The sequence below is a fragment of the Gobio gobio genome, assembly GCF_949357685.1.
Source record: "Gobio gobio genome assembly, chromosome: 8".
In the NCBI taxonomy this organism is placed as follows: Eukaryota; Metazoa; Chordata; class Actinopteri; order Cypriniformes; family Gobionidae; genus Gobio; species Gobio gobio.
This window is the reverse complement of record NC_137114.1, coordinates 43,139,720-43,153,532: the sequence shown is the minus strand read 5'-3', so window position 1 is coordinate 43,153,532 and position 13,813 is coordinate 43,139,720. Positions and strand designations below refer to the sequence as shown.

General features: G+C 38.8%; 1 long non-coding RNA gene across 1 annotated transcript; it reads right to left on the bottom strand.

Moving 5' to 3' along the window:
* Nucleotides 1–558: 558 nt before the first annotated feature.
* LOC307130742 lies at nucleotides 559–6,350 on the bottom strand. Its single transcript, XR_013817083.1, has 4 exons — nucleotides 5,639–6,350; nucleotides 4,841–4,890; nucleotides 3,309–3,413; nucleotides 559–740 (listed from the first exon to the last, which is right to left on the bottom strand). It is a non-coding gene; the product is annotated as an uncharacterized lncRNA (long non-coding RNA).
* Between the last annotated feature and the right edge of the window lie 7,463 nt (nucleotides 6,351–13,813).

Genomic DNA, 13,813 nt, shown 5'->3' with positions numbered 1-13,813 from the left:
CGAGGCCCTTCATCGCCCCCTCTTCCATTCAGACCCACTAAAGTGAAGCATTAAGACTCAATCTGCCAGCTTCCTGCTCTCCCGTTTAACTCACAGAGAAAACAGGATGCGTGCTGAAAAACACCAGCAGGCAGTAGATAATGAGACAGAGTGTACACTGTTAGACATTTTATTGTATTTTTGCGGTAACTTACTGGCAGCACTATTGCCAGTAAGTTACTGTAATTGCCCCTTTACAGTAGCTTACCTGTAAATGTGTTTTACAGTATGATGCCCTTACCGTAATTTAATTTTACAGTATGATGCCCTTACCGTAATTTAATTTTACAGTATGATGCCCTTACCGCAATTTAATTTTACAGTATGATGCCCTTACCGCAATTTATTTTTACAGTATAATAATTTTTACAGTAATTTTACTGTAATTTATTTTACTTTTTATTTTACAAAATATGCATATGTTAATATGTTATTACTTTATTTTGAATATTTTACATGAATGCAATAAAATAAATAATACATTTAATAAATTCCAAATAAGAGACTTGAGTCCATGTACATCAGTATATTTTTTTATTCACCGTCACAATCAATTACAAAAAACAGAAAAAAAATAGAGAACTGAATTCATTACAACAAATCAAAGCAGAGATCATGACGATATGGCAACAAAAAGTATGAACAAAATACCCCAGCTGGTCTTGGCTGGCCTCCCTACTGGTAAACTACTAATGGCTGATCTGAAACAAAACAGAGGGACAATGTGTGAGAAATGGTTTATCTCATCTAAATTTGTTCATGGACAGATGAGGTAACAACTTGTGCAACAGCAGTTATTCATAGTTATACTTGTTATATTATTATTATTCATAGTTATACTTATATTATATATCTCTATCCCGAGGACAAGCGTGCGCGCTCTGGAGATTATCATGTGAAACGCAACAATACCCAATCAGAAAGCAAGCTGCTGACGGAAGACACCTCCCTCCAGCTCACGCTGGAACATGTAAAGGCCATGTTCACACCATCTCCATTACTTCATCTAAACATTTTCCTTTCCCCCCCCGCAAATTTTCTTTAAAAAGCATTCCATACACTATCAGGGTATATACAGAACTTCTTAAGTTGAATTTAATACCTTTTACTACCTTTTTTAATACCTTCAAAATATTTTTTAATACCAGCGCGACTTCAAGCTGCAACTATAGTAGCGTAAATGAAATATCTTTCCAAATGGAATAACATATTGCATCACAATGTAACGAGGTCATTATAACTTAACATCAGCTGCCCACAGAGATGAGAATAGAAATAAAGACAGAATAGGAAGGAGACATCTTCTTCATAGTTCATGCAGTGTACAGAGCAATTTTCACGGCGCAATATAGATTTTTTTTCTTTTTCGTTTTAAATCATGAAGGCGAGTCAGTGGATATCACACAAAAACGTAATGTGTGTGAGAGTCGGTGAAGTCTCAAACCTGGTCAATTATTCACTACTGAAAGTGAACGTAAAATCTGACAAGCTTTCGGCGCATATTCTCACAGAGACAAGAGATATCTCTTTATTTATATAAATCTGCTTTAACATATGCTGATAACGTATAGCCTATAACTGTCTGAATTTATATTCTTAATATTTCTCTTTTGGCCCATATTGTGAAACAAATTAGAAGAGAAGTATAGGCCCATTTCGTGTTAAACAAGTTTTTTTTTAAATAAAGCTGCTCTTACTTTCTGATAATACTGATATTATTGTAGTGTTCTGACATATTATAGACTGATAATCATTTTAATTATAGGCATATAATTCCTTGTTTAATTGTGCAAAATGTATTTAAATAATGAGGAGTAAGCTAATATATCTATTCTTTTATTATGCAACATGTCGGTTGTGCATTGATGCATTATGAAATTATCACGGGGGCAAATTAAATGTATTATCAATTTAATAATAAAAGTAGGCCTACCCTAATAATAATAATAATCATTTATATACATAAATAGTAAATGCTAAATCTTCACTCATACAGTGAGCAGACAAGTCGCGCTCGCTGATCCGAGCCATGGTGTGAGCATATAAACCGTGAGCTTTGGCTTTACATCGCATGCGATCTACCCGTACAGTGTGAGTAGATACGCTTGCTGAAATCGCACAGTGTATGCCAAGCTTTAAGCAACTTGCATACGGTATTTCGAAACAGCTCTTCAATGCCATAGATTCAAATTGAAAGAGTGGTGTTTAGTTGCAAGGTCTAAACACCACAGCACCTCAGCTCGCAATGTAGTGGTGGTGATAGGGCATAGCGTCTGCTGTCTGACGTCTGTCACGCACCTGATGATGGAGCTGCTAGACTAACGTTAGGCTACTGGCAGTGGTTTGAATCGGGAGAGCAGTCGGGGTTGAGGGCAAAGCAGTGGAGGTTGAGGTCGTTGATGCATCTGTAGCGCAGAACATTGGTATGGGAAGCTGCTCGCTACGTCCGCGCATCCTAGCTTGGTGGCTATTTGATTACATATGCGATTTGACGCCATTCACCCCCACCCAGGTTATATTAATTGTCTTCTTGCAGACGTGGCAATAAGCCTCGCGGCTGTTGCAAACTACTGGCCTAAGCCAGTCTTTAAATCGTGAGTCCTCCAGCCAGAGGTCCGAAAACTTGCATTTCCCCATGCTTTAATTACTGAATGGAAGCGAGCTCGCGTACATGTTTGTCAGCAAGCCAGCCGCGGATCCAGTTCGTTTCAGCGCGCGCGAACGAACACCACCTCACACGATATCGCGCAGGTCCTACTCTAAACATATAAATAAATCCACGCGAATTTTAGAAAAAAAAGGCCAAATTGACAAATTTATCTAAAAAAAATTGGACTCGAAAATGTAATACCTCGTCAGATGACGTTTAGTACTTTTTACTACTTTTTAATGCCCTTAATTTTGGCTAATTTCATTTACTACCTTTTACAACCCCGCGGACACCCTGACTATAAGAGCAATTTCATGATATGATATACTTCATATCACCTGTGGTGTGGTAGGCAAACGTCACCTCCTGCTCAACTGACATCTTATGCTGCCTTCACGTGCTATAGGAATTAGTGAACTAGTTTCCTAGTTAAAAAATTGGACATGAACGCCCTCTCAAGTCAAAATCTGAATGTGATGAGCTCGTAATCACAACTTCAGAAGTGGGAAGTAGGAAATTTCTAGCACATGAAGGCAGCATAAGACGAGGTTGGCTGAAAATTAAAAGATAAAAGTCTCTCAGAAATTGCAAATAATTAAATACTTGCACCTGTACATACTTGCATGATTAGTTTTTAGTTCAGGTTTTAGTTGTAGTCCAGCTTTGTCCGTTTCTCCGTCTATTCCTCAGTCTCTCTGTTTTCTGGTCACTGGTTGGATATGATCTGCATATAAAATAATGTATACATATTTTGGTAACACTTTACAATAAGGTTGTATTAGTTAACATTAGTTAAAGGGTTAGTTCACCCAAAAATGAAAATTCTGTCATTAATTACTCACCCTCATGTCGTTGGACACCCGTAAGACCTCCGTTCATATTCGGAACACAAATGAAGATATTTTAGTTGAAAGCTGATGCTGAGAAAGGCTTCAGATAGGCCCCCATTGGCATTCAGTACATTGACACTTCCAAGATCCATGAAAGGCACTTAAAACGTCGTTACAAAGTCTATCTCACCACAGTGGCTCTACAATAATTTTACGATGTGACGACAATAGTTTTTGTGCGCAAAAAAAAATCTAAATAACACCTTTATCCAACTTGTTCTCGACTTCCGTGTATGCCTCCACGACGCATGCGCGAGAATATGACGTAGATCCGGCGTTCGGACACATGACCCAGAAGCGATTTGTTTACGAGCAGAGGAAGACGCACGTGTCTAAGCTGTTGAATTCTACATTGATCGTGCTTTAGGTCTCGGCGTAGTGCTCAAAATGGGGTTAAAGTGTGCATTTCATGGATTCCCGAACGCCGGATCTGCGTCATATTCTCGCGCATGCGTCGTGGAGGCACACACGGAAGTCGAGAACAAGTTGGATAAAGGTGTTATTTAGATTTTTTTTTGCGCACAAAAACTATTGTCGTCATATCGTAAAATGATTGTAGAGTCACTGTGGTGAGATGGACTTTGTAACGACGTTTTTAGTGCCTTTTATGGGTCTTGTGAGTGTAAATGTACTGAATGCCAATGGAGGCCTGTCTGAAGCCTTTCTCAGCATCAGCTTTACACTAAAATATCTTCATTTGTGTCTGAAGATGAACGGAGGTCTTACGGGTGTCCAACGACATGAGGGTGAGTAATTAATGACAGAATTTTCATTTTTGGGTGAACTAACCCTTTAATGCATTAGTTAACATGAACTAACCATGAACAACACCTCTGTTCAGCATTAGTTAATCTTTTTTAACGTTAGTTCATAAAAATCCAGCTGTTCATATTAGTTCACAGTGCATTAACTAATGTTAGCAAGATTTCAATAATGCATTAGTAAATGTTGAAATTAACATTAACAAAGATAAATAAATGCTTTATAAGTGCAGTTCATTATTAGTTAATTTTAACTAATGTAGTTAACTAATGAACCGTATTGTAAAGTGTTACACAAATTTTTAAGTGCATACAATGAATCATTTTTAATTACTTTGTCATGTTATGCAGTGACATATCCCACATGAGACTAAACAGTCACAACAAGATAACAAATAGATGCCAAGTAGGAAATGCAGGCAACAAGTATTTTTGAAATAATAAAATGTTATGCATTAAAAGACGTTAATCACATAATGTTAGTCAAAATATATACTTACAAAGCCAAAGATGCTCAGTGCTGTGGCTCTTTCTGGGGTGTTGTTAGCTCCTGTTGACACAAGAGAGAAAAAGAAGAAATTTTCATTAATGTTTATTGACTATAATGGTGCCTAAATGTTATGCACATGATAATTCACAGATATAGGATGACTGCTAGATTGACCACTTACACAATCAAATGACTATCAACACTGAAAAAAGAGAGAAGACAATAATAGAGCCTTCAGTGGCATGTAAAAATGAATTCATATGAAATAATATAATAAATAAGAAGCATCAATGAACATACTTGAACTAATTATTATTATACTTGAATATATATTAATCCTCTGGTGTATACACTGGCGTAAATGTTCTATTTTCGAGAGAGAGAGAGAGAGAGAGAGAGAGAGAGAGAGAGAGAGAGAGAGAGAGAGAGAGAGAGAGAGAGAGAGAGAGAGAGAGCCTTTGACACCGCTAACGTTACTTCAAATGGCGTCACACACATTTAACTGTCAACGAAAATATGTAACTATAACTGGCCGTGAAAAGACGGAAACCATTGTTCGCGTAAATACAACATTTGGTACATAATGTACAATGCAGGTAACAGTTAGTCAATTGTATGCAAATTTAATGGGTTATGAAAGCGGTTCTTGAGGAAAATGAACAGTTCCCCGAGACTGTCATATAGTAATAGCAATTCGATATTATTATTTACTTTCTTCATATATGTAGCTATATTTAATGAATATTGGTTTACGTTTTAAAAGTATCAAAGACATTTGTGACAAATTTGTCAAATAAAAACTTCTTACCTCAGGAAAGCTCGCAGCTGGTGTCTGGCGATCCGATCCACAGGCAGGGACGTCCGTTATGCGCGCACTCGACACAAACCTCATTTGCGCGGGCTTGGCACGCGAGTAAACAATTTAAATTGTGTGAGGTGTAAGCAAAGTTTATAAATATATTTTTTAAACATTTAAAAATTACATTTATATCACCACACTTGTACTGGTATTACTCTGGCATTAAAATAATAATAAATAAAATAAAATTACGGATCATGAGATATAAAATGCTAACAGTAGGTGTTTGTGTGTGTGTGTAGCCTACCGTTAGCATTTTATATCTCATGATCCGTCATTTTATTTTGCAACGTACAGTTATAGCCGAAAAATAAACAAGTAATGAAACTTCACTTTGCCCTCAGCCTAAACGATTTGCCAGGGAACAAATTATAGATCCATGAGAGCAAATATGGGCCGTTAAATCTCCACAAGACTAATTATAGCTGGAGACGCCACAGAGACATCAGAGCCAGCGGCAGACGTCAGAAGGGCTAGCCGAGGAAAGTCTACTCTCGCCGGGTAAACAGGCGCTGAACGCCGCTGACTCACTGGAGCTCACATCTCCGAAAACACCAGATAAAATGTTAAAATAGGCACTCTTCTTATAAATAAACCACAGATTTGAGCTTTAAACAACTACATTACCGACTAAAAAAATCTTAAAACTACGTTTTGTCACACATTAACAGTTTTAACACAAAAAGACGTGTAAACACAGCCCATGTCAGTCATTTCTCAACGAGAGGAGCCGCTGGCAGAAGCTCCTCCTACGAGGCGAATTCGAAATACATTTATAACACTAATACTTTACTCTATTTATTCTATACTCTATTTTTTCCTCTTTTTGAAAGTTGTGAAATCACTATTGTGGAGTTTTTCTTTTGCTATTTGAGCAAATGGGCACACAAAAAATATATAATTATTGTATTCTCTCATTCACCGCTATAAAATTTAACCCAACTATGACGACTTCCGCTCTGAGAAACCCGAAAATGTGAAAAGGGTCGGAGAAAATACTAAGTATAAAAATTACTTCTTTGTCTCCCACAAAGAACTAATTTTACATCCTTCCATCCACATGTTTTTATTTAACTTTTAAACATCCAGTGTGTGTGTGTGTTTGTGTGTATTCTTTGTTTACAGTAGCACTACTGCTTTTACGTAAACAGTAAAATACTGCAAATTCCCATATACAGTAAGTTACTGTAAATTTCATTAAAAATACCCACAATGCAGTGCATATTACAGTAGCTAACCGTAAATAATATAAATGGTATTTTACTGGGCTTTTTTGCGGTAAGTAACTGTAAAATTGCGGTAAAGTCTAACAGTGTAGGGTGTGTTAATGATGAGGATGTTTTGAACGGTGTCCTGACTCCTCTGATCATATTTGATGTCTAAATATTATTTGAAGAAAGCTGTTTTTGGTAAAGGATAATGACTGTGCAACTGAATCATATACAACATCTTAAAATTTCCAAGTTATTATAACATCAGCAGCACGTCATATTAATACGCTTTAGCTGGACATTCCGACTGTGTGTATTTTACAGGGCTTTATGAAGCATCAGGGCTTTTGTAAACATAATATTGATAATAGAACTATATATGCACATCCAGGCATTTCTGTTAGGACTTGTACATTCGTTTCATATGCGTAAAAGTGTGTGTGTTGTTATAAGGTTTTGAGTTCTGAGCTCATGTTTCCCTGTTGACTAATATCGCGTATCTGCAGCATAACAGTCTTCAGGGCAAATCCAAACAGGACCCTGTGTTGAACTGTAACGCATACGTTCATGCACCAGTAGCAGTGGAATCTGATGTGATGAATCCTAGTGTTTTTCCTTGTGCAGGGCTTTGATCATTCAACACAAGCATAACTAATTAAATGAATGATGTTCTTTTTAGAATAAACAAAACGTGCAAAAAAACTTGTTTTGCTTAGACTCACTTGTTGCATGACCCAGACAAAAGCAGCACATATCATGTACGTCCCACAAAATGTAAACTGTGAATGCTGGTAGATTTATTTTGGCGCTGAGCACATTGAAGATCAATTATTAACTAATTTATACATATAACCAGTTCTTATCAACCCACCCCAAAGACTGCAGCCTCTAGCATCAGTCGCTAGAATGCCTCTTGAGATCAGGGGAATGAGGTTTACACGCACAGCTCCTACCGGCCTACGACCCCCCTAAACCTCACTCCCATCCGGGTCAATGGCAACAAATGTAACCGTTCCTACTCGACCTGCTCGAAGCGGGAATTGAACCAGAGTGGGAGGCGGGCACTCTAACAAGGACACTAAACACCGCAGCCTCTAGCGTCAGTCGCCAAAGCGCCTCTTGAGATCAGGGGAGTGAGGTTTAAATGCTCAGCTCTTACTGGCCTATGACAGTTACACTCCAGTGTGGGAGGCGGGAGCTCTAACAAGGACGCTAAAGACCGCAGCCTCTACAGCGCCTCTTGAGATCAGGGGAGTGAGGTTTACATGCACAGCTCTTACTGGACAGTTACAACCACCCCCTAAACCTCATTCCCATCCGGGTCAATGGCACCTAATGTAACCGGTCCTACTCAACCCGCTCCAAACGGGATTTGAAACGTGGTCTCTGGCGTGGGAGGCGGGAGCTCTAACAAGGACGCTAAAGACCGCAGCCTTTACAGCTCCTCTTGAGATCAGGGGAGTGAGGTTTACATGCACAGCTCTTACCGGACAGTTACAACCACCCCCTAAACCTCACTCCCATCTGAGTCAATGGCATTTAATGTAACACGGTCCTACTCAAACCGCTCCGAACGGGATTCGAAACGTGGTCTCCGGTGTGGGAGGCGGGAGCTCTAACAAGGACACTAAAGACCGCAGCCTCTACAACGCCTTTTTGAGATCAGGGGAGTGAGGTTTACATGCACAGCTCTTACTGGACAGTTACAACCACCCCCTAAACCTCACTCCCATCCGGGTCAAGAGCACCTAATGTAACCGGTCCTACTCAACCCGCTCCGAACGGGATTCGAAACGTGGTCTCCGGCGTGGGAGGCGGGAGCTCTAACAAGGACGCTAAAGACCGCAGCCTCTACAGCGCCTTTTTGAGATCAGGGGAGTGAGGTTTACATGCACAGCTCTTACTGGACAGTTACAACCACCCCCTAAACCTCACTCCCATCCGGGTCAACGGCACCTAATGTAACCGGTCCTACTCTATCTGCTCCGAGCAGGACTCAAACCGCGGTCTCCGGCGATTTATTGTCATCCAACAGTTTAAAAAAAACAAACAAATAATGAATAAAATCACCAAAGATAAATAATCACAGAGGGAGTGTGTATGAGACTGGGCCAGGCTTCTAGCCTTCCCCTGGCCACAGACTTGAGACTAGCATGGAATTGCTGCTTTTAGAGGGAAAAGCTGCCCATAACTGCTGGTCTAGGATCAGTTTTCTCCATTGGCGATTTGGCAAATGATCCTGTGTGTATTTGTGCTCTGAAGAGCATTAAGTTAATTATTTTGCAGTGTTAAGCAATGTAGCCAATCACAGACATGTCTGTTGATTTCTTGAACGCAATGGCCAATCAGATGTGTTTAAATTAGAATCCACTCACCACTCAAAAGCATTTTTTTTGTCCAATGTGGAGTTCTGCACGCTCGCAAATCCTCTCATTATAACATTTTGTAATTTGTTGTTTAGTTTAGAGAGCTTGACTAATTCTAATGGTACTTCACGAGATTGCGTCAAGGCGATGAACTTAGATGAGTGACAGCTTTTTAGCAATTGTAAAAGAACCACTCTTTGCGCGCTTTTCTATTCAGAATTTGGATAAAACTTTTGTTTTTCATGCTTGACCAGTGGCCACATACACACTACAAAATAGTGATATCCACTAGATTAATGTATTTTAGCGATTATTATTGCCATGTATGTGTGATTTTATCCCACAAAAAAAATATTTTGTGTCTCATTTGATCAGGTCGACCAGCCGTCAATCTCAATGCTCAGTGGCTCTTAAGTAGCATCGCCACGTACTCAACGCACGTTTCCCAGAAATCTTTGGAATCACTTGGTGGTGTTCTCGAAATCTTTGCAGACAGGGACAGACATAGTGAAATTGGACACATCCTGTTGTCACTGCTCCAAAAAACAAGTGAAAACTGAAAGTATTGATGCATGCTGGTCTTCATTTCTGTGCAATGCATCAGTTAAATCCAAGTATGTCAAATTGAGTGGAGTTGCTAATCTTTTGCTCTGAGGATGCAGAAAAATCAATATTAAAGTTTAAAAAACCGACCAAGTGTCAAGACTTCTGCCGTGTTATTAAAGTAAAGAGATCAGGCCCATTGACCGTGTAAACCATTCTTTTATGTTCTGCCCTTTACCCATACAGCTCTTCCTTGTTATCCCCTGACTCCTCCCAGCCCCTCTCTCTTAAAGAAACCCATAATAACACATAACCACACCACAACTTCCCATTTTAGATTTTCATTTATAAAAGTGTTTATTTTCTGCTTGCATGTTTAACGGGAAGCAATTTTATAGCCTGTAGTTTTTGCAATCCAGCAAAAGTTTACTTTACAACTTCCTGGTATTTGTCCTGAAATACTTTCTAGCATTTAACAAACGCATCAGTCATGCTCAAGGAAGAGGGTTTTCCAAAAGCATTCTAGGCTGTTGATTTCTTGTAAACGTCTGGATAATTATTCATGACACCTCCCATCTTTATTCTACTGATATGATACTGTATATGTCATCAAGCCATAACTGAAACAACAGATGTAGGTTTATTGCACTTACATTCTGAGTGAAAGTGTCGTGAATGAAAATACAGAAGTATTGACAACATGACTCAGGCTTTGTCAGAATTCTGCTGTCAGAATTGCGAGATGTAAACTCAGAACAAGCCTCCATACTTCTAAGCAAAACTAAACTCTTCTATTAAAAAGTTATACATGAAAATAGACAGTTAATAGTAGAATCCAGTGTGACTCAGTAAAATACCACAGTAGAATCCAGTGTGACTCAGTAAAATGCAAACAAGCTATGCGACTTTCCATGAATGTTGTGTCATATTAGTGATTTTGACCTAATAATATTTTCTGATGGGCTTTTTGGTTCACTTTGTCACTGTGCAGTATATAGCCTATACATTTGCATTAGTTAGAGAAACATGCCTAGTGTGTTTTGAAAAGCAAATACCAATTTGCAATATCAAATTCATAATAAGGAAATGATACAGCCATCACAGACATGTGGATAAATAAGCCGTGAACAAACTGATAGTGAAATTATGTTTGTCTCCGTGTTTTATTCTATTGAATGAACACAACAGCATCTTAAAATGTGATTGACGGGTGACTAAGAGAGACAAGCCAGGAAAGATGTTTATCAAGTCTTCCTTTGCACACCCACACAGACAGGAATTGGGAATGGTGCCCTGTGAAAAAGTGCGAGGAATTTACTGGATTAAAGAGTATTATTTAACAATAAATGACTGAATGAGTGAGTGAGGCATTTATATAGCGCTTTCATATGTACTACTGTACAGCCAAAGCGCTTTACAACTATGTCAGGGGTCTCTCCTCAACCACCACCAGTGTGTGTGCAGCATCCACTTGGATGATGCGACCACGGCGCCAGTGCGCTCACCACACACCAGCTATTGGTGGAGAGGAGAGAGGGTGATAGATCCAATTCAGTGGATGGGGATTATTAGGAGGCCATGATTGGTAAGAGCCAATGGAGGGAATTTGTCCAGACCCCTACTCTTTTACAGTCTACTCTTTTGTAGTCAGAAATGTACAGTGAAATGAATGCATGCTGGGTAATTTTCTTACAAATTACTGTTAATCAACAGCTAAATGATGCTGACATCACAGTAAACTGCCCTTGTTTTACTGGGAATTCACATTATAAAGATGTCACCTTACAAAATTATATTATTTAGTACTCTAATTGTTTTGAAGTCACCATAATGGTGATCAATGTTACATTTGCTTGGGATCTTGGATGCTCTTTATTCATATTCAAATTTCTGATGCCAAGTCAGAAGTGTGACAAACGAAAACACTTGTTAAAACAATGACAAGCTAGAATATAAAATAAGCTAATTGGCTGATTAGTCAAAATATAATATAAGCATAAAGATTTACCAATATCTTATTTCAAATTCATAATTTTTTGTTGATGGATATTTCACAATAGTGAATCAGCAGCTGAGATTCATCTTTGAAAGGTCTGACAAGATTTTTTCTTCTTCCGTCACCTAATGATGCACAGAAATCAATACTTAACACACAAAACATCAATGGTGACACTCAAATAATAATAATAAAAAAGATCAATTCTGAACATTACCAAAATAAACAAACACCAAAAATAACTTCTGCAGCACATATATAACCAACAAGAATCAAGAAACTCCACAGCACAATGTATTCGTGCCGCACTGCATGCTGGGTACCTTCATAGTACATATGCACGAAGTCAGACTTGTGAATTACTGTGAAAGTCATGCAGTTATTAACCTGGACAGACTGTGATTTTAAACTAAAATTTTTAATAATTTCAACAAAACAAAAGCGGCAGCCCTTCACGGATAAAGAAGAAACACTGACTAGCTTTACACGTTCCATTCTGAATGCATTGGTATCTTAAATGTATGGTTTTCAATACATTGGAGGGATTAAGACTTTCCATTATCCATATTTTGTCTCATATCACTCACAGATGTCTCTGAAGTGAGATTGCCTTTTTGGTAGCAATCGGATTCAGTCTGGCATCCCTCAATGTTGATATTGGAAGCATTACTCTATGGTGTTTTGATTTCAAATGATAGCATGTCTGCCCTTTCGAGAGAAGAATGGGAAAATTGCTTGGGAAAATCAGAGTCAGAAAAAGCTCTGTATTGTATACGATTGAAAAGGAGTCAGACCTTTTAAGGTCACACCAGAATGCGACAACATTTTAGTGACGTTACATGACAAAATGAAACCGAAAGCACATGTGCTGCCATCCTTTTCCTGCTACATGTTTTGATAATAATAAGAATAGCATGTGGTGTTTATTGTGTTGAGTTGAAAGCAAAAGCACAATTTATGTATTACACTAAATCCTTGAGCGCATCCTGTCTGGGTGGGAATCTACTGGAAATTTTGGCTGACTATTGCACTAAACCTAGCCTGGATGCCAGCCGAACTTAGCCCCGCCCACAACATTTGAGGTCAGGAATTTCGGTTTAGACTTGATCCGTTGTGGAGCAACTATGCTCGAACCAGAGCAGTTTGGACCAATCAAATTGTCAGGGCGGGCTTTATACGATGATGGACATGATCAACAGTAACCTAATCATCCACATCACCAAAGAGCGCTTGGGTTGAATTTGTCTACTAAACGGAGAACTTGTTCGTATATACATTCACCTTTACTAATTCTCTCAAAAATGATGACCGCTTTGGTAAGTACTCCGTGTATCCTTAAATTCTTTTAACAACACCGGCAAAGATCGTTTACACTCATCTTCTTCTACTTCTTCCATCGTGCGTGCAGTTGAGATCTGTTGACAACTATGCGTCGCTCGACATATGTCACTTACTCCATTGCTCTGATTGGTTGTAGGTCTATCCAATTGAGTGCAGAGGCATTTTCTTTCCTGAATGCCCCATAATCACAGCCCAATGGAGCAGTATCAGACTCATATACAGTGAGGAAAATAAGTATTTGAACACCCTGCTATTTTGCAAGTTCTCCCACGTAGAAATCATGGAGGGGTCTGAAATTGTCATCGTAGGTGCATGTCCACTGTGAGAGACATAATCTATAAAAAAAAAATCCAGAAATCACAATGTATGATTTTTTAACTATTTATTTGTATGATACCACTGCAAATAAGTATTTGAACACCTGAGAAAATCAATGTTAATATTTGGTACAGTAGCCTTTGTTTGCAATTACAGAGGTCAAACGTTTCCTGTAGTTTTTCACCAGGTTTGCACACACTGCAGGAGGGATTTTGGCCCACTCCTCCACACAGATCTTCTCTACATCAGTTAGGTTTCTGGCCTGTCGCTGAGAAACACAGAGTTTGAGCTCCCTCCAGAGATTCTCTATTGGGTTTAGGTCTGGAGACTGGCTAGGCCACGCCAGAAC